Source organism: Vombatus ursinus, unplaced genomic scaffold (assembly GCF_900497805.2).
Source record: "Vombatus ursinus unplaced genomic scaffold, bare-nosed wombat genome assembly UNPS02014820.1, whole genome shotgun sequence".
Taxonomy (NCBI): Eukaryota; Metazoa; Chordata; class Mammalia; order Diprotodontia; family Vombatidae; genus Vombatus; species Vombatus ursinus.
The window spans coordinates 19,082,049-19,107,711 of record NW_020954598.1 but is presented as its reverse complement, the minus strand read 5'-3'; the positions used below and the strand labels follow the sequence as shown (position 1 = coordinate 19,107,711).

At 36.6% G+C, this 25,663-nt stretch overlaps 1 protein-coding gene across 2 annotated transcripts in view; it reads right to left on the bottom strand.

The window, feature by feature from the left end:
• SFMBT1 (Scm like with four mbt domains 1) overlaps positions 1–25,663 on the bottom strand; it is a 160,446-nt gene that overhangs the window by 130,557 nt on the left and 4,226 nt on the right. The window contains exon 2 of one of the 2 annotated variants that reach the window (XM_027836938.1): positions 19,650–19,765. The exons of the other annotated variant lie outside the window; for it this stretch is intronic. The gene's annotated coding sequence lies outside the window, so the exon portion shown is untranslated. The remainder of the gene's footprint in view (positions 1–19,649; positions 19,766–25,663) is intronic. 2 annotated transcript variants of the gene reach the window in all.

Below are 25,663 nucleotides of genomic sequence, written 5' to 3'. Positions count from 1 at the left end.
GATTTTATTTCCATGGAAATGGTAAAATCTGTGAAAAAATGCTAAATCTTTTTTTTTTAAATTATATCAATATTATAAGTTTGACACCTACTCCTTTGGTCTCTTAAAAAAATCACAGTTTGAAAAAAAAATCAAAGTTTGTATTCCACTGTACTAAAGATTAGAGTTAATTTTACATGAGTATATGGCCCAATGAACCAGGAAGAAAGGCTTAATGGAATGAACACACCAGTATCTATAATTGTCCCTACTTGTAGTCTAGAGAAGAAAAGATTTGGGTATAGAAGAAAATGAAAACTGTTTCAGTATTTGAAATGTTATCCAGTGTTCAATAAACCCAAAGATCCAAGTTTTAGGGACAAGAACTCACTATTTGACAAAAGCTGCTGGGAAAACTGGAAAAGAATTTGGCAGAAACTAGGCATAGACCAACATCTCATACTACATACCAAGATAAGGTCAAAATGGGTACATGATTTAGAAATAAAGGGTGATATCATAAGCAAATTGGGAGAGCATGGAATAGTCTACCTGTCAGATTTATGGATAAGTGAAGAATTTGTGACCAAACAAGAGAGAGCACTATGACATACAAAACAGATGATTTTGATTATATTCAATTAAAAGGGGTTTGCGCAAACAAAACCAATGCAGCCAAGATTAGAAGGCAAGCAAAAAGCTGAGGAAAATTTTTTTACAATTTTCTCTGATAAAGGCTTCATTTCTCAAATATAGAGAGAACTGAGTCAAACTTTTAAGAATACAAGTCATTCCCCAACTGATAAATGGTCAAAGGATATGGACAGGCAGTTTTTAGACAAAGAAATCAAAGCTACCTATAATCAGGTGAAAAAATGCTCTAACTCACTATTGATTAGAGAAATGCAAATTAAAACAACTCTGAAATAGCACCTCACACCTATCAGATTGGCTAATATGATAGAAAAGGGAAATGATAAATGTTGGAGGGCATGAGGAAACTGGGACGCTTTGTATTTCAAGAAATTATAAAAGAAATCTACTCAAATCTCTTAGAACCAGAAAGCAAAGTGGAATAGAAAGATTTCACTGGTTACATCCTGAAAGAAATCCTAAAACAGAAACTCCCAGGAACATCATAGCCAAAATCCAGAACTGCTAGGTCAAAGAAAAAGTACTGCAAGCAGCCAGAAAGAAATAATTAATTCAAGTACTGAGGAGCCACAGTCAGAATCATATATGTTTTAGTATCTACCACTATAAAGAAGCAGAGAACTTGGAATATAATATTCCAAAAAGCAAAGGATATGGGCTTATGGTCAACAATAACTTATCCAGTAAAACTGAGTATAATCTCTTAAGGTGGGGGGGAGGAAGAGAATAATCTTTAATGAAATAGAGCATTCCTCATGAAAAGATAAGAGCTATTTAGAACCTTTGAAGTTCAATCACAAGAGTGAAGAAAAATACAGAAAGGTAAATATGAATGAATAATGATAAGGAACTAAACAAAGATAAGAAGGATATATGTAAAATGGATATTTTTGAGGAAAAGGGTTATCTCATCATCAAAGACTTAAGTGAAGCAGGAAATGGTGGATGATGTCAAATGGATATAAAATGAGGGGGAGAGATTGTCAGATGAGGCAGAAGAGAAAAAGAGCTTTCCATAAATGGCTTCAATTACTGCTCAGGTATGAAATGAGGACACCAGCTAATTGAGAAAGGAAGGGGTGCTGTGGAAGACTTGAGGAGAATAAAGTTTCTGAAGAATCACTATGGAGAGTAAGATCAAGAATCAATTAACAAGAAGAATAACACATGTCACTTTAATGTTTGCAAAGCACTTTACATATATTATCTCATCTGATTCTCACAACAACCCTGTGAGGGAGAAATAAAAAGGTTGCATTGTTGCAGTGAGGGCCCAGTTAAGATCAGATAACTAATCTCTAGTGGACTCATTCAAGTATGAGTAGAAGACTTCCATAAGCTCCAATCAGGAGAATGGGAGCAGGAAAAGAGGAAGTGAATTATGGAAATAATCCATGGTTGGGGTTGGCAATCTGTGAATAGCAAGACAAAGGTGCAAGGGATTGAAGAGTAGAGAATAGTATAGAGTGAAATGATTCTTAAGGAATCAAGATTAGGAAGAGAGGAGACTGTATACAGAGGAGAGGTGATGTCCTGGCAAAGTAATGAGAGGTGGAGAAACTGCAGGCCACAGTTAATGTCCTAGGATACTGAGTTTGTCAAGGATAGAAATTGAAACTAACTTTGTATAATAAACCAAAAGCCCAATAATAACTTCAATAATTCATATAAACACCAGCACTTTTATGCTAGACAAAAGTCAGTGATTTTGTTGCTGGCACATATGCATAATGATGGCAGGAACAAGAAAATGAGGAGGGCTAATATCCTGCTTCAACTAATCTTTTGTTCTTGCCCCAAGGCTCCTTTGCACGTCAATCAGAGAGTATCAAGGGATTGAGGTAAGTCTAACTGTTACAGCTGCCACACAGTTCCCAGCTGCCTCATAGTTCCAGTGAGGGTTTTGTTGGATTGAAACCTTGAAATGGATTTTAGGGACAAAGAATGACAATCAGGAATTTAACAAAAATAATGATCAAGAATTTAACCAGAGTGAGGAAGAATTTTATAACTCTAAGTCAGTTAGTTGGTTTGAACGAAGAACTTCAAGCCCACACCAAGAAAAAAAAACCCCTCTAGACTGGGGCATTCTGCCAGCTTTTGTTAGCTGCCTGTCAGTGTGTGGGAGCTCAGAGACCTCAGCTATGAATATTTAGTGCATACTAAAAAGTGGGAGGAGGAAGAGCCGGCCAGAAAGAGGCTTACTAGCCACTACACCAAAACACAGATTAGCAGAAAAGGAGATAAGCCTGAAGAAGCTAAAATGTAGTGTATAGCAGAGAGCAGTTCAGCAACGTTAAGACCACAGGAAATTCTTAATGGAAAGATACAGGCAGTGGAGAATAAAGACTGGATGCCCAGTGAAGAAAAGAATGATGACACCACCTGAGACATCAGAAGCAGCTTCACGGTGTGAGAATCATAAATTGCCCTGGCCATTTGTGTGCCCTGGCCTCATGGATTCTAGTTTGTGTCCACCTATATACAAGTTCCCTACTTGTGGACCCTAACAAACATTCCCTGATCAAACATGCTGTTTCTATGTATGTTCTCCTCAAATGATGGTGTGGCAATACGTGGGAGGGGTATCCCACATATGAATCTTGTCACTCAATCTGAGGCTGTTTGAAAGAAAAAAAAAAGTTTTGTCTTTTGCTTTTTACTAATGTTATCTTCCAGTTGTCTGATAAAAGTACACATGTAAGTCACTCACAAGGTACAGCTGTGAATGAGATCATTTAATGGAGGGTCTACATGTGAAGACTCCAGGTACTACGAGAGGAAGAGGTGAAAGGGGCCTCAATTAAGAACCTGCGCAGTATTTTAATACCCTAGCACTTAGAGGGATTCACTGAAGATTTTTAAAATGTTTCCTCTCCTAGGCTGTGACTAGACAGCAAGGTTTTCTGATATATTTTCAGACCAGACCAGTTGTTTTACCATAATTGTTACACTCCTCTATGTCAAGCAAAGTATTGAAGTGCTGTTGTGTATTGCTATTGTAATTATAACAAGCTAAAACAGCACCATGGCTAAGTAATAACCAGAATGTTGCTGTGTTCTAGTGGGAGGACTGTTAATTTCAGACATATTCATTAAAAACAATGATAAAGGGGCAGCTAGGTGGTGCAGTAGACAGAGCACCAGCCCAGGATTCAGGAGGACCTGAGTTCAAATACGACCTCAGACATATAACACTTACTAGTTGTTTGACCCTGAGCAAGTCACTTAACCCCACTGCCCAGCCCTCCCCCCCAAAAAATGATAAAGATAATGAATGGATTTTATGTGATATGGACAACATAAGGAAATGTTAGGTTCTAGAGCTAGAGTTCTGATAAATGAGGTCAGAACAATGACTTGTACAATGCCAACTGACTAATGTAAGGATACATTACAATATCCCCAAAGAGATAAAGATTAAAGAAGTTACCTAGAAATTAAATACTATACTACCCTCTAGTAAGAATGAGAACCTGAGGAGGGGAGGGGGCACAACTGCTTAAAACTTTATGGAAAGTAATTCTTATTCCATAATGTTAAAGTTAACCCCTACTGGAGGAGAAGAAGAGGGTCAAAATCTGCACTAGTAGCAACTACTGGAGCCAAAAGGTAGACTATAAAGCCTAACAGCACAATTACAAGGCATTTACTAAGCAAAACTAAGGCTTCTGGAAAAACATCCATGCTCTTCTGAGAAGGAGCTATATGAGTACTGAATATGACATGAGGTATAATAGCAGCAATATAATGAAATGGAGGAAACTACTGGAAGACTTCAGGAGACTCCCATTTGATGTCATTTGAATGCTGAAAACAGAAAACACTGAGGTCACAGTATTGAAGTGCTTGGAGAGGCTGGATTTGGGGAGCAGAGTATACTTGGTTTATTTCCATAAAAATAATAAAACCTTCACAGCCTAATAAATCATCCATGGAAACTGGAGGAGGGGGAGCCAAGGGGAAGGGAATAACTGCTAGGATGATTATAACAGGGATTCTGTGTACCCTGAGACTGCTGTAGTAGCTGTGAAGGCCTAGCAGGAACAATGAAACACTAGCCAACTGGGCTCTGGCAATTGATAGTGCTAACAAGCTAGCCAGTGTGATAAAACCAAACCTATGAATCTAAGAAATAAATAAAGCATCACTGGGGTTAGAGGCTGTGCCTATTCCAAACTTTGATGTTGATCACCTCCTCTGGGCCCCAGAAACAGGTTAGATCCAATGACCTCCTTTCCAGTTCAAAAGCAATATTTCTATTCTAAATGACAAAAGTATTGAATTAGCAGAAACTTGGGAGGACTTGTATGGACTAATGCTGGGTAAAATGAAAACAATTTATACAATTACAACTGTGTAAATAAAAACTTTTTATTTATTTTTTGAAGGGAGAATAATGAGAGTAGAGAGGATTTGTAAAAGTAACATCAAAACAAAAAGGAAAAGAGCCTTAATGGAGGATCTTTTTAAAATGCACAACTTCAGAGGTGATATTCAATTAGGATAGCTTTAAAACTAATGTATTAAATTTATCATACTTTTTTAAATAATAAAGGTGTAGATAAAGATACATGGTTTCAAATACAATCTTTTTCTGGGCTTCTTTATATAAGGAAATGTTCATGTTTCTTGGTGTTTGTCAAGTTCAGAACAATTTCTTTATAATCTAAAGAGTAAAAAGCTTAAGACTCCTGTGGTTATTTAATGAGAACTTCAGAAATTATACCTAATAACTAGAGAACAGAAATAGTCCCAGCATCTCAAATGATTGTGAAAAAGGAGATAGGAGGCATACTCAGACTGAAATTCCTAAAAGCCCTGTTTTTCAGTTTGATGGCATCAATCTAACCTAGCAGGCCAATTAAATTAAAACAGAATTATTCAAGAAACCTAGTACATACTAAAACCATCATGAACAAACACATCGTCCAATAGTATATGACAGAAAGTGTAAGAATATTCAGGATCCACACACAGCAGTATATGCAGCAGCCACTGCTACAATAAGAACCACAGGTAAATAGGTAGTTACTAAAGAATACACATAAGGGACAAGCATCAAACACCACCACGGCAAAAGAAAATTGAAAAGACTACTGAAGATATATGAAAAAAAAATGAAAGATATCTGATACCCTCTACTAGTACTATACTCCAAAAAGAACAAAGAAAGAGGAAAAAGACCCATATATACCAAAATATTTATAGCAGCTCTCTCTGTAGTACCAAAGGAGTAGAAAGGAAGGGAACATCTATCAACTGAAGAATGAGTGAACATTGTATGATATATGAATATAATGGAATGTTACAGTGCTATAAGAAATGATGAAAGAGACTGTTTCAGAGGACTCTGGTATGAGTTGATGCAAAGTCAAGTAAGCAGAACCAAAATAATTTGTGCTATAACATGTAAAAAGAAACAACTCTGAAAGACTTAAGAACTCTGAACAATGCAATAATCAATCCATTATTCCAGAGGACCAATGATGAAGAAAACGCTACCCAAACTTCCTGGCAGAGAAATGATTAAGTGAATATGCAAGAATAAGATACACATCTTTGGATATGACCAATGTGGGAATTTTTTTTTGCTTGACTACATGTATTTGTTACAAAGATTTTTTTCTCCCAAGGAAATAAAAGGGAAAGAAAACACAATTTAAAATTTTTAATTTAATTTAAAAAATTTTTAAATATATATGATATATACAATAGAAAATGTGACTATCACATTGCCTAATTAAAGGCAACAAAAAATAAGCACGCAAAAAGAAATTCAGAAAACAAAAGCATGTCAGAAATTCTTGATTTTCTTAAACAGCAATTGAAAGCAAAAATTTATAGGTTAATACTATATGAGGAACAGAAATAATACAAAGAACAAGAAAAATTGATGTCAATCAAAAACTTTACTATAAAAGTTTGGCAAGTAAAGAAATCAGAGACAAGAAATAATCACAAAATCAATCAATAAGCATTTATTAAGCATCTTCTATTTGCAAGACACTGTGCTATGTACTGGAGATACAAGTACAAAGAATATAACAATGCCTTTTCACAAGGTGTTTATATTCCAATTGGTGAGACATATACAGCACAAATATAATGTTAATAAATAAAAATAAATACAAAGTAATTAAAGAGTTTAGGAAGGAGGGCATTATTGGTTGGAGTGACCAGAAAAAGCTTCATGCGATAAAGTAATTTTTAAGCTTCATCTTAAAAAGAGGGACTCTGAGGCAGAAGTAAAGAGAAATACATTCCAGGTACGTGGGACGGACAGTGCAAAAGTACCCTGATGGGGGATAGTGTCAAATTTAAGAAGCAGAGAGAAAGCCAGTTTGGTTAGAAAACAGAGGACAGAAAATGAAATAACGTCCAACTGGAAAGATATTGTGGTCAGGTAGTATAAGATTTTAAAAGTTAAACAGGGGCAGCTAGGCAGCCTAGTGGATAGATCACCTTTCCTAGAATCAGGAGGACCTGAGCTCAAATCAGACCTCAGACACATAACACTTACTACCTGTGTGACTCTGGGCAAGTCACTTAACTCCAACTGCAAAAGTTAAACAGAGGAGTTTGTATTTTATCCTAGAGGCAAAAGGAAACCAATGGAGTTGATTGAATTGTGGCTTCACATGGCCAGAAATGCACCTAAGAAAATTACTTTGACACCTATGTCAACTAGGCAGTTACAATTAGATTAAGTTTACAATTAGATAAGATACAGGATACTGGGGCTGGATACAGATCTTGGGCTGGATATATAGATCTTCGAGTCATCAACATAGAAATGATACTGAAATTAACGGAAGGTGATAAAGTTACCAAGAGAATGTAGAGGGAAAAGAGAAGGGGTCCTCGAACAGAATCTTGGCGAACATCCACAATTAGGGGCATGACAGATGATAGAGCAAAGGAGACTAAGAAAAAGTGATCCGACATGTACACGGAAAACCAGGGGAGGGTAGCATCACAGAAACCCAAAGTCGATGGTGTGAAATGCAACAGACAGATCAGAAAGTATTACTATTGAGAAAAGACCATTAGATTTTTCAATTAAGAGATCATTGGTAACACTGAAGAGAGCACTTTCATTTAAGTGATGACATCAGAAACTAGACTGAAAAGGGTTGAAAAAAGTACAAAAGGTAAAGAAGTGGCAGTAGCAAGTATATACAATTTTTCAAGGAGTTTGAGAAAGGAAAGATATAAGATGGCAAGATCTAGTGAAAGTTATTTAAGGATAAGGGAAACACAGGCATGTTTGAATGTAGGACAGAGAGAACAATTTGATAGAGAGGGGCTGAAAATTAGAAAGAAAATGAGGATAATTAAGAATGCACTCTGCTGGAGAAATCAGGAGAGGATGAAATCTAGTGCATATGCAGAAGGTCTGGCGTTGGCAAGAAGATAAGGAAAAGGGAAAAAGGCAGGAGATGATGTCAAAGGGCTTTGATGTGAAGCAAACAAGGCCGTGTAAAATTTCTGGTTTATATAGTTGCAATAGCCTAATACCAAAAAAAAAAAAAAAAAAAAAAGCTAACTGGACCAAACAAGAAACATAAAGCTTGTGCACCATTAATTTGATAAACAACTTACATCAATATTTATTAAGCACTTACTATGCTACCTATGCTAAGGGCTGGGAATAAAAATACAAGCAGAAAGAAAAGACAGTCTGGGTCCTCAAGGAGCTTATATTCTAATAAAGGAAGACAGTACATAAAAAGGAAGTGCTTAGAGAGTTAGGGAGAAGTTACTCACATGGTGGAAAAGTCCAGAGGGTCAGGAGCAAAGACAATGACAGAATGAAGGAATGAACATGGCTTACTTAGGCACTTCCTCAAAATGGAGATTCTGGGAGGAACTCACCAAACAGAAGAGAAGGCTGCAGGGGTAGTGGCTTCCAGAGTGTGGTCACTGGGGCATAGAGAAGAAGTCCAGAGAGTCAGAAGAGAGGTCATAAAAGGAGTGAAGGTACAAGAATTCATTAAGCATCTACTACGTGCCAGGAACTATAGTAAGTACTGAGAACACAAAGACAGACAAAAATACAATCCCTTACCCTCAAGGAACCCACATTCTAATGGAGGAGACAACATGCAAGCAACATACAAGATATACAGAGTATGTGGGAAGTAATCTCAGAGAGATGTAGTAGTGGGGTGAAACCAGGAAAGGAACCTTACAAAAGATGGGATGTGATCTGAGTCTTAAGGAAATCCAGAATAACCAAGAGGCAGAGAGGTAAGGAAACAAAGCATTTCAAGCACAGGAGACAGTCAGTAAAAAGGTACTACTAGTGTTGGAAGATGAAGTGACATGTACATGGAAAAGCAAAGAAGACTAGTACTGTAAACTACATGGAGGGGAGTAAATTGTAAGAAAACTGGACAGACAAGAAGAAATCAGATTGTTAAATGCCAAACAGAGATATATCTGATCCTGAAGGTAATACAGAACGACTAAAGTTTATTGTGTGTAAGGAGCTGGGGGGGGAAGGGGAAGAGGGACCAGGGAGAGAGAAGAAGTGACGTGGTCAGACCTATACTTTAGGAAGATCACCTTGTTAGTTAAGTGAAGGATGGACTAGAGCCAGGGGAGACTTGAAGTAGAGAAGCCAACCAGAAGGGTACTGCAACTGTATAGGTGTGAGTTGATGAGAGCCTGTACCAGGGTTGTGTCAGTGTGATGGAAGAGAAAGTGAAAACCAGATAAGATCCATAATTATTGACTCAAATGCTTCAGAGCAGCACATAAAAAATTGCCAGCAAAACATTTTACAAACTTGTTCTCAAATGCAAGGCTGATCCTACTTTTCTTAACAAAAGGCATCACATATCTATTACCAAAAAATGAGAAAAACAGTGATTCTATAATACATGCTAATTATATGTTTATATATATATATATATATACTCTATACATTTAATTGACAGCCTGCATCACTAACAAAAATGCCTACAAACACAAGAAAACAATACATTGTCTGGGGCATGCCAAAAAGTCCCAGAGGTATCAAGAGCAACTTATTAGAGATTCAATAATTACTGAACAAACTTGCTCTAAAGCACCATAAAAGTTATACAGACTTTGTGGATTATTGAAAAGCCTTTAATTTAGTTCTGCACTCATGACTTGGTCACATACTACAAAAATATAAAACTGACCCAAGCACAGCAAAGAAGTTAGTGGGGCTTTTTTGCCCTTTCTTGAGAAATTGTTCTCTATTCAAAATATACCAACACTACAGTAATATCAAGAACAATTCATACGAAATGTGACATTTTTCAGAACAATTTAAGTACATTGTGTTTGTGACTTTTTAAAAATCCATCATCATTTTTCCTAAACAGAATTACATATGGCTTCTAAATTAAAGAAGCCAAACTAAAATATCTTACTACTTGATATACATGAATGACATCACGCTACATGGCGCCACAAAAAAAAAAAAAAAACACATTAAATAGGTTCTTCAACACATGGAATCTTTCTCCAATGATATCAGCCTGATGTCATTTGGACTCAACAAGTCAACAAGTATTTATTAAAAACCTACTTTGTGCCAGGCACTATGCTAAGCAATGGGGGTACAAAGAAAGGCCAAAAACAAAAAACATGTCATTGTTCTCAAGGAGTTCAGAGTCTAAGGAGAGAGACAACATGCAAACAACTATGTATAAACAATGTATATACAAAATAAACTGGTGTAAAATTTTTTATGTATGTCAAGAAAAAAAAAGAGAGAAAGAGACTGAAAGCTTTGAACCTAAATCTGGAGGTCACACTGCAACAATAGATAAAGGCAATACTTAAACACCTTGATCTCCTCCAGGCAAGACACTTCACAAGCATAAAGATATCAAAGAGAAGGCTGTGTAAGTGAATACACCAGAGAACTACTGGCATGCTGAAATCAAAGTTGAGTGCAAAGAATATATTTAAAGCAATTAACAGCTATGCAATACCAATCTTAATGTATGCTTTCAAGAATGAAAAATAAACCATAATATAATTGAAAAGTATCCTAACAAAAATCAATACAATATTAGCAAAATAAACAGCTCATTGGCCCAAGGCAACCATAGAAAAATTAATATTTCTTCAACAAAAAAGGAGGAAGAGGATTAATAAACATTTTTGGAACCTACTATCAACAGGTCAAAAACCTGCAGAAACACTTTGGTGTAATAAGCAAAAGTGGTCTACCTCTTGATAGAGTCTATGAAATAAAAACTAAGATCTTCCATGGGCAACATCCACATAAAATTGGCCAACAATATTTCAACAAAGAGGCATCAAATGACTGAATTTTGCAGAATGTGGTTGTGTGTGTGTGTGTGTGTGTGTGTGTGTGTGTGTGAGAGAGAGAGAGAGAGAGAGAGAGAGAGAGAGACAGAAAGACAGAGACAGAAAGAGAAAACAGGGGGTTGTTACAGAAAAGGCCAGCTGGTGTTTAGTTCTAATATTATAACAAAATGAGATGCTTGTAGGTCATTCAACATTCAATAAAGGAGATTTACTTTGCCATAGCATAGAAAGGATACTCAATAAGGATAGAGTACATCCACCTCCAACAGGAAACCTATCTGTGTTCGGTAGTCATCAGGGAAGGGCATGGTAACAAGCAGCTTTTCCATCAAGTCTAAAAGGCCTGAACTCCACAGGTCTTTTTATTCACTTGGATGAGCAAGAAGTTATGCCAACCTGAGCTTCTTTGAACCAATTAAATCTCATGTACAGTTTCAATACCTTTTAAAGAGAAATTAGCTTAACCTACATTGGGTGAGATTTGGGGGAACACTAGTCCAACCCACAAGGCCAGTAACTATGACAAATTATATTGCTCCTACCTGAGAGGTTTAAGATGGAATTCAGTACCAGGTCACTGACACCAGAAACTACATAAGGGTTATCTGTAAGGAGTTCAGACTTGGTAATCAATGTATATTATGCAAGGAAACGGTAGAAACTTTGCACCACAATACTATTGGTTGCAAAAATTTAGCACCTTCTGACTACCTAGCAAGACCTGACCTGGTGGCAAATCTCCATATTACAAACGCAGATCTCAAACTATCCTGAAGAACTCAAACCATTAAACAGTACTGAAACTGGACCACTATCACCTGCCAAAATGTTACACACAATCACCTGGAAGTTGACGCATAAAACACTTAAAAATAATATTTCTAATACATGTAACCACACCAAATACACACAAACTCCAAGCTACATGAGGAAAAAAAAGTTTTGGAGACTTTGCAGAGGAAACCAAAATCACATGAGAACATATTGTACTTGAAGTCCTGTCAGCTATTGGAGTTGTACCAAGGATGGTTTGAGTAAGTCTGCAAGGGATAAGCTTATAGCCTAATACTTTTATTCAACTACAAAAGGCAGATTTTTTTAATCTACCACTTTATCCAACAGACTGTAAAATATTAAATATATAATAGTAACAGGAGGAGATAGGGCCAAGATGGTAGAATAGCAGGAAAAAGTACAGCAAGCTCCCCTCTACAAAATTCCTTCAAACATCTAGAAAATGCACCAGGCTAAGTTCTGATCAGTAAATCCAAGAAAATGTCACAGGAAGTTACTTTTTTAGTCCATTTTGGTACAGGGAGATAGAGAGATCTGTGGACAATGGCAACAGGGCAAGGCCAGGAGTGGGTCCCAGAGAGCATTCCAGGGTTCAGAGACTGAAAGAAGACCAGGAATCTGCACCACGGGCAAAACGAGCTCCTAGTCCCATGCGATGGCACTGCAACCTCATGCAAGATGCAGAAATAGGTGCCAAATAGCAACTTCGTCACCCACTATCCAGTTCTAGGTAACAGATCCAGGGCCAAATGAGGAAGGGACCTGCCTCCAGAGGTGACTTTCCAGGGTAAGGAGTGGTCCCAAACCCTAGATTGTGCACTGAACAAGAAACAGTTGAAGAGGCAAACAGGAGCTGTGTGGCTCTGACTCTAGGAGCTGAGCAGAGTCAGAGATTCAGCTTCCAACCAAGTCTGAAACCTGCAGAGGAATAATCAGACTAGGAATCCTAGACCTAAGAGAAACCTAGTAGTTGTGTGACTCCAAACCTGAAGAGCTGGCTAAAAGTGGCCAGATCCACCAGCAGTCTACTGAAACTCCAAAGGTGGCATAAGCCCACAAGCCTGTTGTTCAAACCCAAACCCACATCAGGAACTTGCAAAACTCAGACCAAAGGGGAAGCAATAAGACTTGCCCTGGGAACACTGAAAGATGGTAGGTCCCTAGCCTGAGCTGTTCCTGAGATCTTGGGAAAACACAACTCAATAACCCCAAGAAAACAGCAGTAGTACAGCCTAGATGTTCTCTCCAAAAGTGCACAGTCTGGCTCTAATATCAAATCCAAAGTCACAAAGTAGTCTGGAAGAATGGGAAAACAAAAAAGGAATCCCACCATAAAAAACTATTATGGTGACAGGGACACTCAAGCCACAAAAGCAGAAGAGAATAACTCCAAAAGTCACAAGGAATAAAATCACAGAAGAGCTACTTGTCCAAGGACCATTTCCATATGATCCCCATGTATAACTAACATTTATACAGTACCTTAAGGTTTGCAAACATTTTATATGTATGATCTTATTTGATACTTAAATATCCTTAAATGGAGGGGGGAAGAGAAGTATTATTATTATCCCCACTTTCTATATTAAGAAACAGGTCAAATGACTTGCCCAGGGTTACACAGCTAATAACTGCCAGAGGCAGGATTCAAACTTAAATCTCTCTGTCTCCAAGTTTAGAGCTCTATTCATTACTTCAAGCTACCTCTCAATAATATCTTTTAACATAGGGGTAAAAAGCCTTCTGTCTTTGTATTACACATGTACTGCAGAAACTGGTAGTGAAAGGAGCAGTGGATAATAATAACAGTTATCAGACTTGTTCAAGAGAGTTAGTGAAAGACTCAGACCTGAGAATCTACCTGTCAACAGAGGGCAGAAAGTATAGTTTCCTGAATACACAGAGTTGGTTAAGTTGGTGAATGGATTCAAAGCAAGAACAGGCAAGAGAAGAGGAAAACCAGGTTTAACCGAGCTCTTCATCTATGGACCACTGAAACAAAACAAGAACTATACTGGACCAAAAAGATTCTATTACTGAAGCACTAGGCAAGATGGAAGATAGCACAGTAGTGAGAGTTTCTAAACTATGGTTTTGAGTGGGTGTCAACCCACAGAATGTCCTACATCTGGAGTAGCTTCCTGCCTGCCCATGTGTAAGGGACGCCCCCGGTGAAAACTTCAAAAAATCTGTGATGTCATCAACATGAAGTAATATCTTCACTAGAATCGATGGAATCCCATTAAGTAGATGATCTTCATGAGTTGCTACATCCAAAAAATGTTATCACTTGCTTGACTAGGTTGATCCTCAGATGAAAAATGTATAGTTTGTCGCCAGATCACTGCTCTAAGATTCTTCAGTTTGATAGGATCTGCTAGAGCTAAACTAAGCTGGCATAGTCTTTGAGAACTCAGAATTACCTCCAATACTGTGATGAAGCACAGGATTTGAGAGATGGGCAGTATGTCTAGTATCACCTATACATTTAATAATTAACTAAACTATGTTCAGTTACTTTGTTATCCACCTATTTTACTAAGTGAGAGATACTTCTATTCATGTTAAATTAAGACAAGAGATTTGCTAACTAAAAAGAAGACAGTGAAAAAAGGATTCTTTGTAAAAAAAAACTGTATGAGAATAATTTGGTTTAGTGACAAGAAATCATAAAAGGCTCAGGAATGCTATTATTGGTGACAATAATCAAAACAGTAACTCACTAACATTAACAACAGTGTGATCCCTGGGGCAATCACATCTAGAGGGACAAAATACAATTCTTCAGGTGACATAATTCAGAGCACATTCTGGGTTCTAATCAAACAGCAATTTACTGTACCCATAGAAATGAGATGAAACAAATGTAAGGGCCTTGAGTATGGTCCTAGTAATAGACCACAAAGAAGAGGTACAGGAGGGAACAGGCATTTATTAAGTGCCTATTATGTGCCAGGTACTTGCTAACCACTTTACAAATATTATCTCATTTGACCTGTGTTATTATTATCCCCATTTTATAGTTGAAGAAACTGAGTTAGACAAGTTAAATCAATTGCCCAAGGTTACACAGCCAGTATATATTTGAAGGTAAGATTTGAATTCAGGTCTTCCCAACCCCAAGCCTAGATAACAACAACAACAACAACAACAACAATAATAATAATAGCTAACATTTATATAACATCTCCCACGTGCTAGGAACTGTGCTAAATGCTTTACAAATATTATCTGATTTAATCCTCACAACCCTGGGAGGTAGGTATTATTCTTATCCCATATTAAAGATGGAGAAACTGAGATAAAGAGGCTGAGTGACTTGACCAGGGTCACAAAGCTACTAAGTATCTGAGACTGGATTTGAACTCAGGTCTTTCCTGACTCCAGGCCCAGCATTCTATCCCACCACCTAATTGCCTGAGGGGTAAAGGCTTAATCACAACAGATCTAATATGATCTAATCAAAATTCTACCATTGCATGTGCATTGCTATATTCAACTTCTATAAATTTTGTGGACAAAGACATGAATGAATTTATGTTAAATTACAGTTTAGTTCTTAGCTATCTATATCACTTTTGGATGGAAATAGAATGTTAGAACTGGAAGGAATCTTGGAAATAATTTAAACCAGACCATTCATTTTGCAGTTTGTGGAACTGAGGCCCAGAAAAGAAAAGTGATTGGCCAACATTATCCAACTAGTTAATTAATTCTCTAAGATTACAGTTCCATTAGACTTTCTTTTTTCTCTTTATACCAGGCATTCTTTTTTTAAATTTTTTTATTAATTTATTTTGATATATCAACAATCACTTCCATAAGTTTTTGAGTTTTAAATTTTTCTCTCCCTCCCCAAGACTGTGCACAATCTGATATAGGCTATACACTGACATTCCTATTAAACATACTTTCACATTAGTCATGTTGTAAGGAAGAATTAGAACTAATAGAAGGAACCACAAGAAAGAGGAAACAAAACAGAAGAAAAAAAAGAGCAAATAGTATGCTTTGATCTACATTCAAACTCCATAGTTCTTTCTTTGGATGTACATAGCATTTTCCATTGTGAGACTTTTGGAGATGTCTTAGATCCTTGCATTGCTGAGAAGGGCTAAGTTTATCAGTTAGTCATTGCACAATGTGGCTGTTACTGTGTACAACATTCTCCTGGTTCTGCTCACTTCACTCAGTATCAAACCATACAAGTCTTTCCAGGTTTTTTCTGAAGTCTGCCTGCTCATCATTTCTTACAGCACAGTAGTATTCCATTATATTCATATACCTCAACTAGTTCAGCCATTCCCCAATTGATGGGCATCCCCTCAATTTCCAATTCTTTGCCACCACAAAAAGGGCTGCTACAAATATTTTTGTACATTTTCCCATTTTTATGATCTCTTTGGGATACAGCCCTAGAATTGCTATTGTTGGATCAAAGGGTATGCACATTTTTACAGCCCTTTGGGCATAGTTTCAAATTACTCTCCAAAATGCTTGGATCATTTCACAACTCCACCAACAAGCATTAGAGTTCCAATTTTCCCACATCTTCTCCAACATTTATCGTTTTCCTGTTTTATCATGTTGGCCAATCTGATACACACCAGGCATTCTTATAACCAGGAATTTGTGAATTCACTTTTTTTTATCTTTTAATAACTGTATTTCAAAATTGGTTTCCTCTATAATGCTATGTATTTTATTTTATGCATTTAAAAACATTTTCGTCCATGAGGCAAAAAAGCTTAAGATTTCTGCTGTACGCTGTCTCAGTGACTGTATCAGCTCCTCTGGGTTCTACTATCATCTCTTACACAGATGACCCCCAAATTTACATATCCAGATCTCTCTACCTCTCTTGAATTCCAGTCCTACAGGATCAACTGCCTGCTATACCTCTACCTGAATGTCCTATCCTTTTCAAACTCTACATTTCCCAAAATGAACTCCTTATTTTTCCCCAATAAATTCTGTCCACTCCTCTAAACTTTCTTATTTTCCTCCAATCACCCAGGCTCACAACCTACAGTCATTCTTGAACTTTCTCCCTCCTTTCTCACTTCTCATATCCTATCAGTTACCAAGTTTTGTCAATTCTATCCCTACAACTAGGTGGCCAGTGGATAGAACACAGGGCTGGGAATGAGGCAGATTCATCTTCCTGAGTTCAAATCTGGCCTCAGACACTTACCAACTATATGACCCTGGGCAAGTCACTTAGCCTTGTTTGCCTTAGTTCCTCATCTGTAGAATGAGCTGGAGAAGGATATGGCAAATCACTCCAATATCTCTGCCAAGAAAACCCCAAATGAGGTCACAGAGAGTCAGACACTACTGAACAGTAACAAACTCTACAACATTTCTTGCATGCATTCTCTTTTTTTCTCTACTCACATTACTAATGACCTCAGTTCAGGCCCTCATCCCTTCTTGCCTGGACCCTGGCATTGGTCTCCCTGTTTCCAGTCTCTCTCCTCTCCATTCTCCACAAAGTTCCCAAAATAATCCTCCTAAAGCACACATCCTACCAAGCCACGTTTCTGGGCAAAAACCTTCAGTGGTTCCCTACTGCCTCCAGGGCATACTCCTCAGCCTAACTTTTAAAGCCCTGCACAAGCTGACTCCTACAACCTTTTCCAATATTTCACATTATTCCCCCTTTATAGGCTTTACATTCCAGCAAAAACATCCTACTAGTTGTTCCTCAAACTTGACATTCTATTTCCTACCTCTAAGCCAGAGGTTGACTCCCACACATAGAACATATTTTCTCCTCACCTCCACTTCTAAGATTCCTCAAATTTTCTTCAGGCTCAACTTAATTTTAATCATCACTCACTGATTTTCCTGATGCCACCTAATTGCTTTTCTAGCTTCAAATTATCTTGTATTGACTTATCTGGATATGTGGGGTTTTGTTGTTCTTCACTCCTTTCAGTCCTGTCTGACTCCTGATGACTCCATTTGGGCTTTCTTAGCAAAGATATTGGAGTGGTTTGCCATTTCCTTCTCCAGCTCATTTTACAGATGAAGAACAGAGGCAGACAGGGTTAAGTGACTTGCCCAGGCTCATACAATCAATTAAGTGAATGGGGCCAGACTGCTCTCACAAAGACTCATCTTCCTGTCTCCAGGCCCGGTGTTCCATCCACTATACCACCTAGTTGCCAGCGTACTTTGGTATCCCCTAGTAAAATAGACTTGTTTTTTGTCTTTGTATCCAATCCAATGCCTTGCACTGGTTAACTATTCAATAAACATTAGAAGAATTAAATGAAGAGAGTTAAAAGGAACCAAAATTTAAAGATCGTCTAGCCCAACAGTCTAAATTCACAGATGAAGAATGTATGATCCAGAAAGGGGAAATGAATTGTATAGAGTAACAGAGGCAGTAAATCACAGAGTCTGCATTAGAACTGGGATCTTCTTACTCAGAATCTAAGGCTCTTTCCACTATAGCACATCTTTGTTATGCCTTTCCTTACTGTGGCACAACCATTCAAACGACCCAATTTTTCCCACTTACATATATGAACCTAAATCCTAAGAACATATAATCCAGAGAAGAAACCCTAGGAGATCCTATCAAACTAGGAAGGTTTGATCACAGGCCCAGCAACAGATTGTATGTATATCCTCTGAGAACCAGCCCACCTAATTTTAGGGAGGCCCATTTCCAAAGGATTCCTCATCATAACAGATGGAGAATACACACAAGTGTGCAACTTGGGCTTTTGAAATATAAAAATAATTATTAAGTGCAGAGCATGGTACTAGATGTTGGGAGGGGGGAAATACAAAGATTAAATATGGCACAGTCCCTTGCCCTCACTGAGCTCACAGGTGAGGGGAGGGGAAGGATAATATACAACCTATAATAACTACAATAAAAGACAGTACACAATACATAAAGAAAGATGAAAATCAAGTGCTATACTGGGGCCATGATAGAGCTAAGATCTTTACAGACTGAAGGAATCAATCAAGGTTCCATGAAGGAAGTGGTATAAAAAATAGCTCACCACCAAAAAAAAACAAAAATCCTAACATCAAATTCAGAATTTGGAAAACATGAAACACAAATACCCCTTTGGAAGCATATCTTCATCTTAACATTTAATAGAACTGAAATCAACAGTAGATTCTCAATTCAATTCAAAACGTTAAAACTTTGGTCAAAGATCATTGAATTTAACATTCCAAAGTAATCTGATCTATTGAAAACACCAGATCAAAATAAAACATTGTCAAGGATGCCATCAACACAGGAAAAACAAATGATTATAACTTGTACTTTACTTCACAAAATAGGAATATTCTTGGTAAATTGTTTACAAAGTCATATTCCTAAAGTAAATTCAGTTTTCCTACTCATTTTAATTATAAAATTGGAGGTACAGTAATGCCTCAGTTATCTGACATTGTTGGAGAACATGATTATTTCGCCTAAGTGAGTTTTCCAGACAGACTTATAGAATGTTACAGGAGTTGGATGGACTATTGTAAAAAGTTCCCAAACTGTGCATTGATACTACCACTAGGACTATACTTCTAAAGATATCAAAGAGGAGAAGGACTGGTAAGTACCAAAATATTTACAGCAGCTCTTTTTTTGTAGTAGCAAAGAACTAGAAATTAATGGGATGCCCATCAACTACAGAATGGCTGCACAAAGGATGGTATATGAATGTAATGGAATACTATCATACTGTAAGAAATGATGAAAGGAAGTGTCACAGAAAAACCTGAGAAGACTTAACATGAACTGATAGAAAGTGAAACAAAAGAACTAAAACAACTTATCCTCTGTAACAACATGTAAAAATGAACTTGAGAGATTTAAGAACTCTGATCAACACAATGACTAACCATGATTCCAGGAAACAAATGAAACTTACCTTCTAGTGATAGACTAAATATGGAGAAGACACTCATTTCTGGGCATGGCCAATATAGGAATTTGTTTCACATCACTATGAATATTTGTTACATCGGTTTTATTTTTCTTTTTTTACTGGAAGGAGAACAGACGGAGAAAACATAAATGCTTATGAATTGAAAACAAAATTTAACTTAAAAAATTTTAGACAGTAGCTAGAAGGAAACGCGAACATTTTAGTCCAATCTCCCGTTCCATCTCTGTTTTACAAACGAGAGAAGAAAGCTCAGAAATACTGAAGCTTATCCCTTCAAAATAAAGAAAATTATAATGATCTATCACTGTATTTTGTGGTTAATAACATTTTGAATATTTTTCTGATTCTTCTTTGCTAGACAGTCAGCTGTTATTTCTGTCACTGTGTCTGTCTAAAGCAGCCCCCTCCACTCTCTTCTAGGTTGCTATTTGTAGTTAAAATTGGCTAACAAACTATGATAAGAGTTGCATTATGTGATGGCTAGTCATAGGTTCAAAAATATGGAGGAACAAAATATGTCACAGGCCATCTGGTATACCTCTCTTCTTTAAAGATGATAAACCAGGGGGCCAGAAAGATTAAAAAGTTTGCTTAAATTAGACACACAGGTAGTAAGCGGGCAGAGTCCTTCAACCTGAACCCAGGGCCTCTAACACCTGTTCTTTCCATTGCACCATGAGGCTGCCCTGGCTCAGAGGCTTCATTTGCTTATTTCTAGTTTGGAATGTGTTTTAATGATTGGTTACCAAAGAAGTGACCTCTAGATAAGTACTATAAGTGTCACCACACACATCTAGAAAAAAATTTTTCCCTAACAAGTAATTAAATCACATCTGAGAAAACAGAAAGCAATTTTAAAATTGTGTATCTGAAAGGGAAAAATTTTATAAAATGTTAACTTTTTTAAATGTTAATGCAAATATATCTAAAGGCAAGCCTACAGCAATTAAATGGATATTATCTTCCATGGAGGAATTACAGGAAAACAAGGAAAGGAATAGCCAATATGAGAATGTATAAGTGGGGTAGGATCTGTGAAGGAGTAGTATTATTTTTACATCTAGCACAAAAAATAACAATATAACAAACTGAAAATTTAGTCAATTTCTTTCAAAGCCTTTCCCTGAGCCCTTACCCCAAAAACACTGGACAGAAAGATAATACATAGCTCTTTGGTCTCTCAGGCCTAGGTTCCTAGCACTTTCTGGAAATTACAAGTTTTAAGGGGAAAAAAAAATCATGGAGACTAAAAGTACATGGAAAAACATATTAGAAACAACAATTCAAAATTCAACACTATCTGAACAAATGTAGAGTTCAACAGGTAGAACTTGTTTGGGTTGAAGTAAGAAAGGTTTAAACGTTAAAAAGGCAACACTACACAAAGAGACAGTTCTTGTTAAACTACATATATACAAAGGTTTGGCATATAATGATCCAACTTCAACCTTCTATTTAGTACTTTAATGCCCGGGCCTGTCTCTTGGAACCTTTATCCATGATTTCTTTATAAAACACTACAGTACTAACTCTGCGTGAGGTACAGTGAAAAGGCCACTGGCTCTGCGGTGGTGGAACTCTCAGTTTAACTACCACCTCTTATACTCCCTGAGTGGTGACCTTAAGGAAACCACTTAACTGTTCTGGGCCTCAGTTTCCTCAGCTGTAAAATGAAGTTGGCCTAGGTGACTTCTTACATCTCTTCCAGCTCTAGATCTGTGATCTCGTTAATTCATACAATAACCAGCCCAATGGTCCCCTCCTCACATTATCCCCATTTTCCCACATGATCTTGGCAGAAGGAGAGAGACCAGCAGAAAGACAAAACAAGAATTAAGCTACAGCTGCCCCTGGAAGATGCATGGAAACTTTTCTAAAATTCTAAAGTGATCAGAGAAATCAGCAAAATAAAGAAAAATATTTTTTACCAGGCTTACTTCATTAGCTCGAAAGAATGCCAAAAAAAAAAAAAAAAAAATCCTGCTAGGCAAAAGATTCCAAGAAAACTAATTATTCTCTAAGTTCAGTAACAGAGACAAAATGTCCACAATAAGTAGGTTGTTTCGCAATCGCTCTGAATTTTAGATTCTTTAAAACTATATTCAGGGGGTGGCTAGGTGGCGCAGTAGATAGAGCCTTGGAGTCAGGAGGACCAGAGTTCAAATCTGACCTCAGACATAACACTCACTAGCTGTGTGACTCTGGGCAAGTCACTTAACCCCAATTGCCTCACCAAAAACAAACAAACAAAAAACTACATTCAGTACATGATTTTAAAAAAGCAAGGAGCAAAACATCTTGGAAAGATTTCCATTCAAAATGGTCATAGTATTAACTAACTTTTCCCTACATGTTACACAGGTAAAGTGCCCTCACATACTTACTGTTTCATTTGATCCTCACAACAATTCTTTAAGGTAAGTGAATAAATATTATTAGGAACATATTATAGATGCAGAAACTGAGGCCCAGAAAATTTGAGTGATTTGTTCATGGTCTAATAATTTTTAATCTAGATCTTCTTATTCCAATATCAGGACTCTTTTCCCCCTATGCTACATGAGGTTTTTTTACCTTAGTAGGAAGGTACAGTGGCAACAAGCTCCTCATTTTCTGTATTTGTTTTCCAAGTTAACTGAGAAAATCTAAAATGTATGTTAATTCTTAGCAAATATGCCTCCCAAAAGCACAATAATTTTAAATGATAGATTTTTAATGATACTCTTTTAGCACAGACGACTTACTCTTTTGCATTCATCTTTTCTTCTCTTCTCTATTTCCCAGTACTTTTTCCAACCCAAGCCTATCTTATAAACACATCTTTTTTTTCAGAGTAAAGTTTATTTGTAAAAGTGTCTGGGGCCTCAGATCACTTGAACTCTAACCAATGCTATTCCAACTATCTTAGAAACAAATGAAACATTTTCTAATAATCTAGAATGGTTTCACAGTCTAGTAATATTATTCGGGTGCTCATCAAAAATTTGAAGAACAATTTATTTTGGCAGCACAGAAAAAAAAAACCCCAAAAGTTACTGATTTAGTGTAATACTTAGTTTTAATATCAAATCCTGGTTTCCAACCAATTTTCAAGGATTTAGGCATATGTTCTTATAGAAATAACAAAATTCATTAACAATCCCTTCTTGCTTTGATCAGGAATTTGTGTAACATGGTAACAAAATCTTAAATAACTGCATCATTTGCATTAAATTGGCCCTGAAATACAAAATCAAGCAAGTATTACATTTTATATGTACCCTCATCTCCTTACCAAACTAAGAAAGTATTTAATTATCCTCAGGACAATCTGTCCAGTGATAACTCATCCCTTATTCCCCACATTTCCACTAAGACATAAAGAATTTTAATATAACAAAAATTGTGTTAATAGACAGAGACTGAGTATGAAATAAACCAATCTAGGGTAGAACAACTCAAATTTTTCAATTTTTTTCAAGACCACTTACTTCAAATCACTTCTGTTACCCTAACACACACACACACCCCCTTCACCCTGGAAAGAATGTCACATCTAACCAATTTCATCACATTTTGTTTTTTGTTTCTGTTTTGTTTTTAACTTTTTTCAGTAACTATAAAAATCCAATTATCTTGGAAATTTCTATTTGTATTTTTAAAAAACAGGTTAGCAGCGACAAACGTGGATGTAAACAAAATGAACAAAGTCCAGAGGGCAGAATAAGATCAAAGAACTTAACAATCACTACTCTAACAGCAACAATACCTTGTCATAATAATCTTACATGCTACTTCCAAAGACATTTGCAAACTCTACTTTCAATTAGGTAGCCTGGGAAACACCATAACACTGACAGTTTTAAAAACTGAACGCATAATAAAGACAGTCATTCTAGCTTCTTGCCATTTAGCATGAATTCTCTACGACTCGTATGTTAACACTAGTAAAAAGGCAACTCCCAAAGCATTTTGGTCAAAAATGGAAAAAAAGTAAGACTAATCATTTCGTCAAAGACACTAACTTTCTCAAGCTGGCAATAGTATTATTCACAGTGAGACAAAAGGTTCAAAATGCACTATACTAATATACTATAATGTGCTTCCAAATGTACTGCACTATTATACATCAATGTAAGCCACGAGAAAAATTTAAAGGACCTTGACTATAGTGGAACTCTAAATTTAACCTTACAGAAAAAATTGGTTATAAAATTCACTCCTCTCATGCAATTATAAAAATGCTTAACTCTTCTAATCTTTTATTAAAATACCTCTCTGTATGTTTGGTCTAATACTTGACATTAGTTACTAAACCCATAAATACTCACTGGTACTCACAGGTTTTGTTTTCTATTAACAAAATTATAACAACAATGATTTATTGTGAAGAAAGTGCTTTTTGCAAATACCAAATTGCTATAAAAATGCTAATCAGTAAATATCTAGTAAAATCTCAACTAATTAGAACCTTGTAAAATAACTCATTCTTGATAATTCAGTTTTTCAAATGGCCAAGAGTTTACTATTCTCTTTGGAGACTAAAACTTTATTTTAAACCTTTTGGATGGAAATCTCTCTAAAATGCATCATATTATTTCCACTACTTTTTAAAATAGGTTAATGAATAGGACTTGGTCTTTTCTTGATGATTTGGGAAGACTGCTTGTCAAGGAAGTTGTTTGTTCAGGTAGAGCGAAAACTAGATGTCCTCAAAGGTATATTCCAATTCTGAGATTCTATTCATTACTATGCAAACATCAATTACTTTAACCTGTTGTGATACACTTCATACTGTAAGAATTTATTGAACCATCTGCCCTTACATTAAAATGGCCCAAGATAGCAGTCTTTCAGGCTGGCTACTTGTAGTTTTTCTGTCTGCTCCTGGCTTCTAGGCATCAGCTGTCAGTGTGTCTGCCCATAACAATTCTGCTTCTAATTTGCCACTATGGATTTGGAAACCAAATCATCAAGCTTCTTTAAGCTATATGTAAAGTAAGTTTGAGGGCAACTAGGCGGCACAGTGGATAGAGTGCCAGGTCGGAAGTCAGGAAGACCTAAGTTCAAATTCAGCCTTAGACACTAGTGGTGTGACCCTGGGCAAGTCACCTACCCCTGTTTGCCTTAGTTTCCTCATCTGTAAAATGAGCTGGAAAAGGAAACGGCAAACCACTCTGGTATCTTTGCCAAGAAAATCCCAAATAGAGTCAAAAAGAGTCAGTCGTGACTGAAACAACTGCACAAAAAAAGTAAGGTTGAGTGAGGGCCACAAGAATTTTTTTATATCAATACATGTGCTTTGTGACAAATATTTTGGATGACTAAAGGTCTGTTTTGCTCACTTCCTGGTTTCTGAGCTGTGCTCTCAATAGATGAGTTTGCTAGATAGCTGGCACACTGCTGTACTGATATTATTACTCCCAAACAGATTATATTAATGCCAATTTCATAGTAAAAATTTCAGTTTTAGCTTAACAGTAAAAAGGAGTCAAATTATTATAATCTATGCCTCAAGATATGACTTTAATCTACCATATTTTGTTTTTGAAAAGGGAAGTGACATTCCACTAGATAATGACCAGTTCTCAAAATGTGATCCAGGAATCCCTAGGGTCAAAACTATTTTCATAATAATACTATTTCTAAAAAAGTAAGTATCAGTAAGATAAGCTCTTTTAGGGATGTCCCCAATAATTAAGAGTGTAATGGGGTTTTGAGACCAAAAAGTTTGAGAACTACTGGTCTATAAGACCACTGGCAAAATTTAGGAAGAAAAGCACTAGTCTAATCAGAGCAGTATCACAAAAAATACACATGCAAAGATTAAATCAAAAATGAGTAGTAAAATCTATGTATTGGCTCAGCAGCAAAATACATTGATAACTTAGTACCCCTTTAAAAATTGCTAAATTTCTCAGCTCTTTGTCTCATTCTGTTATTTCATGACTTCTGCCCTACTGGGATACACACAAACATACACACACACACACACACACACACACACACACACACAC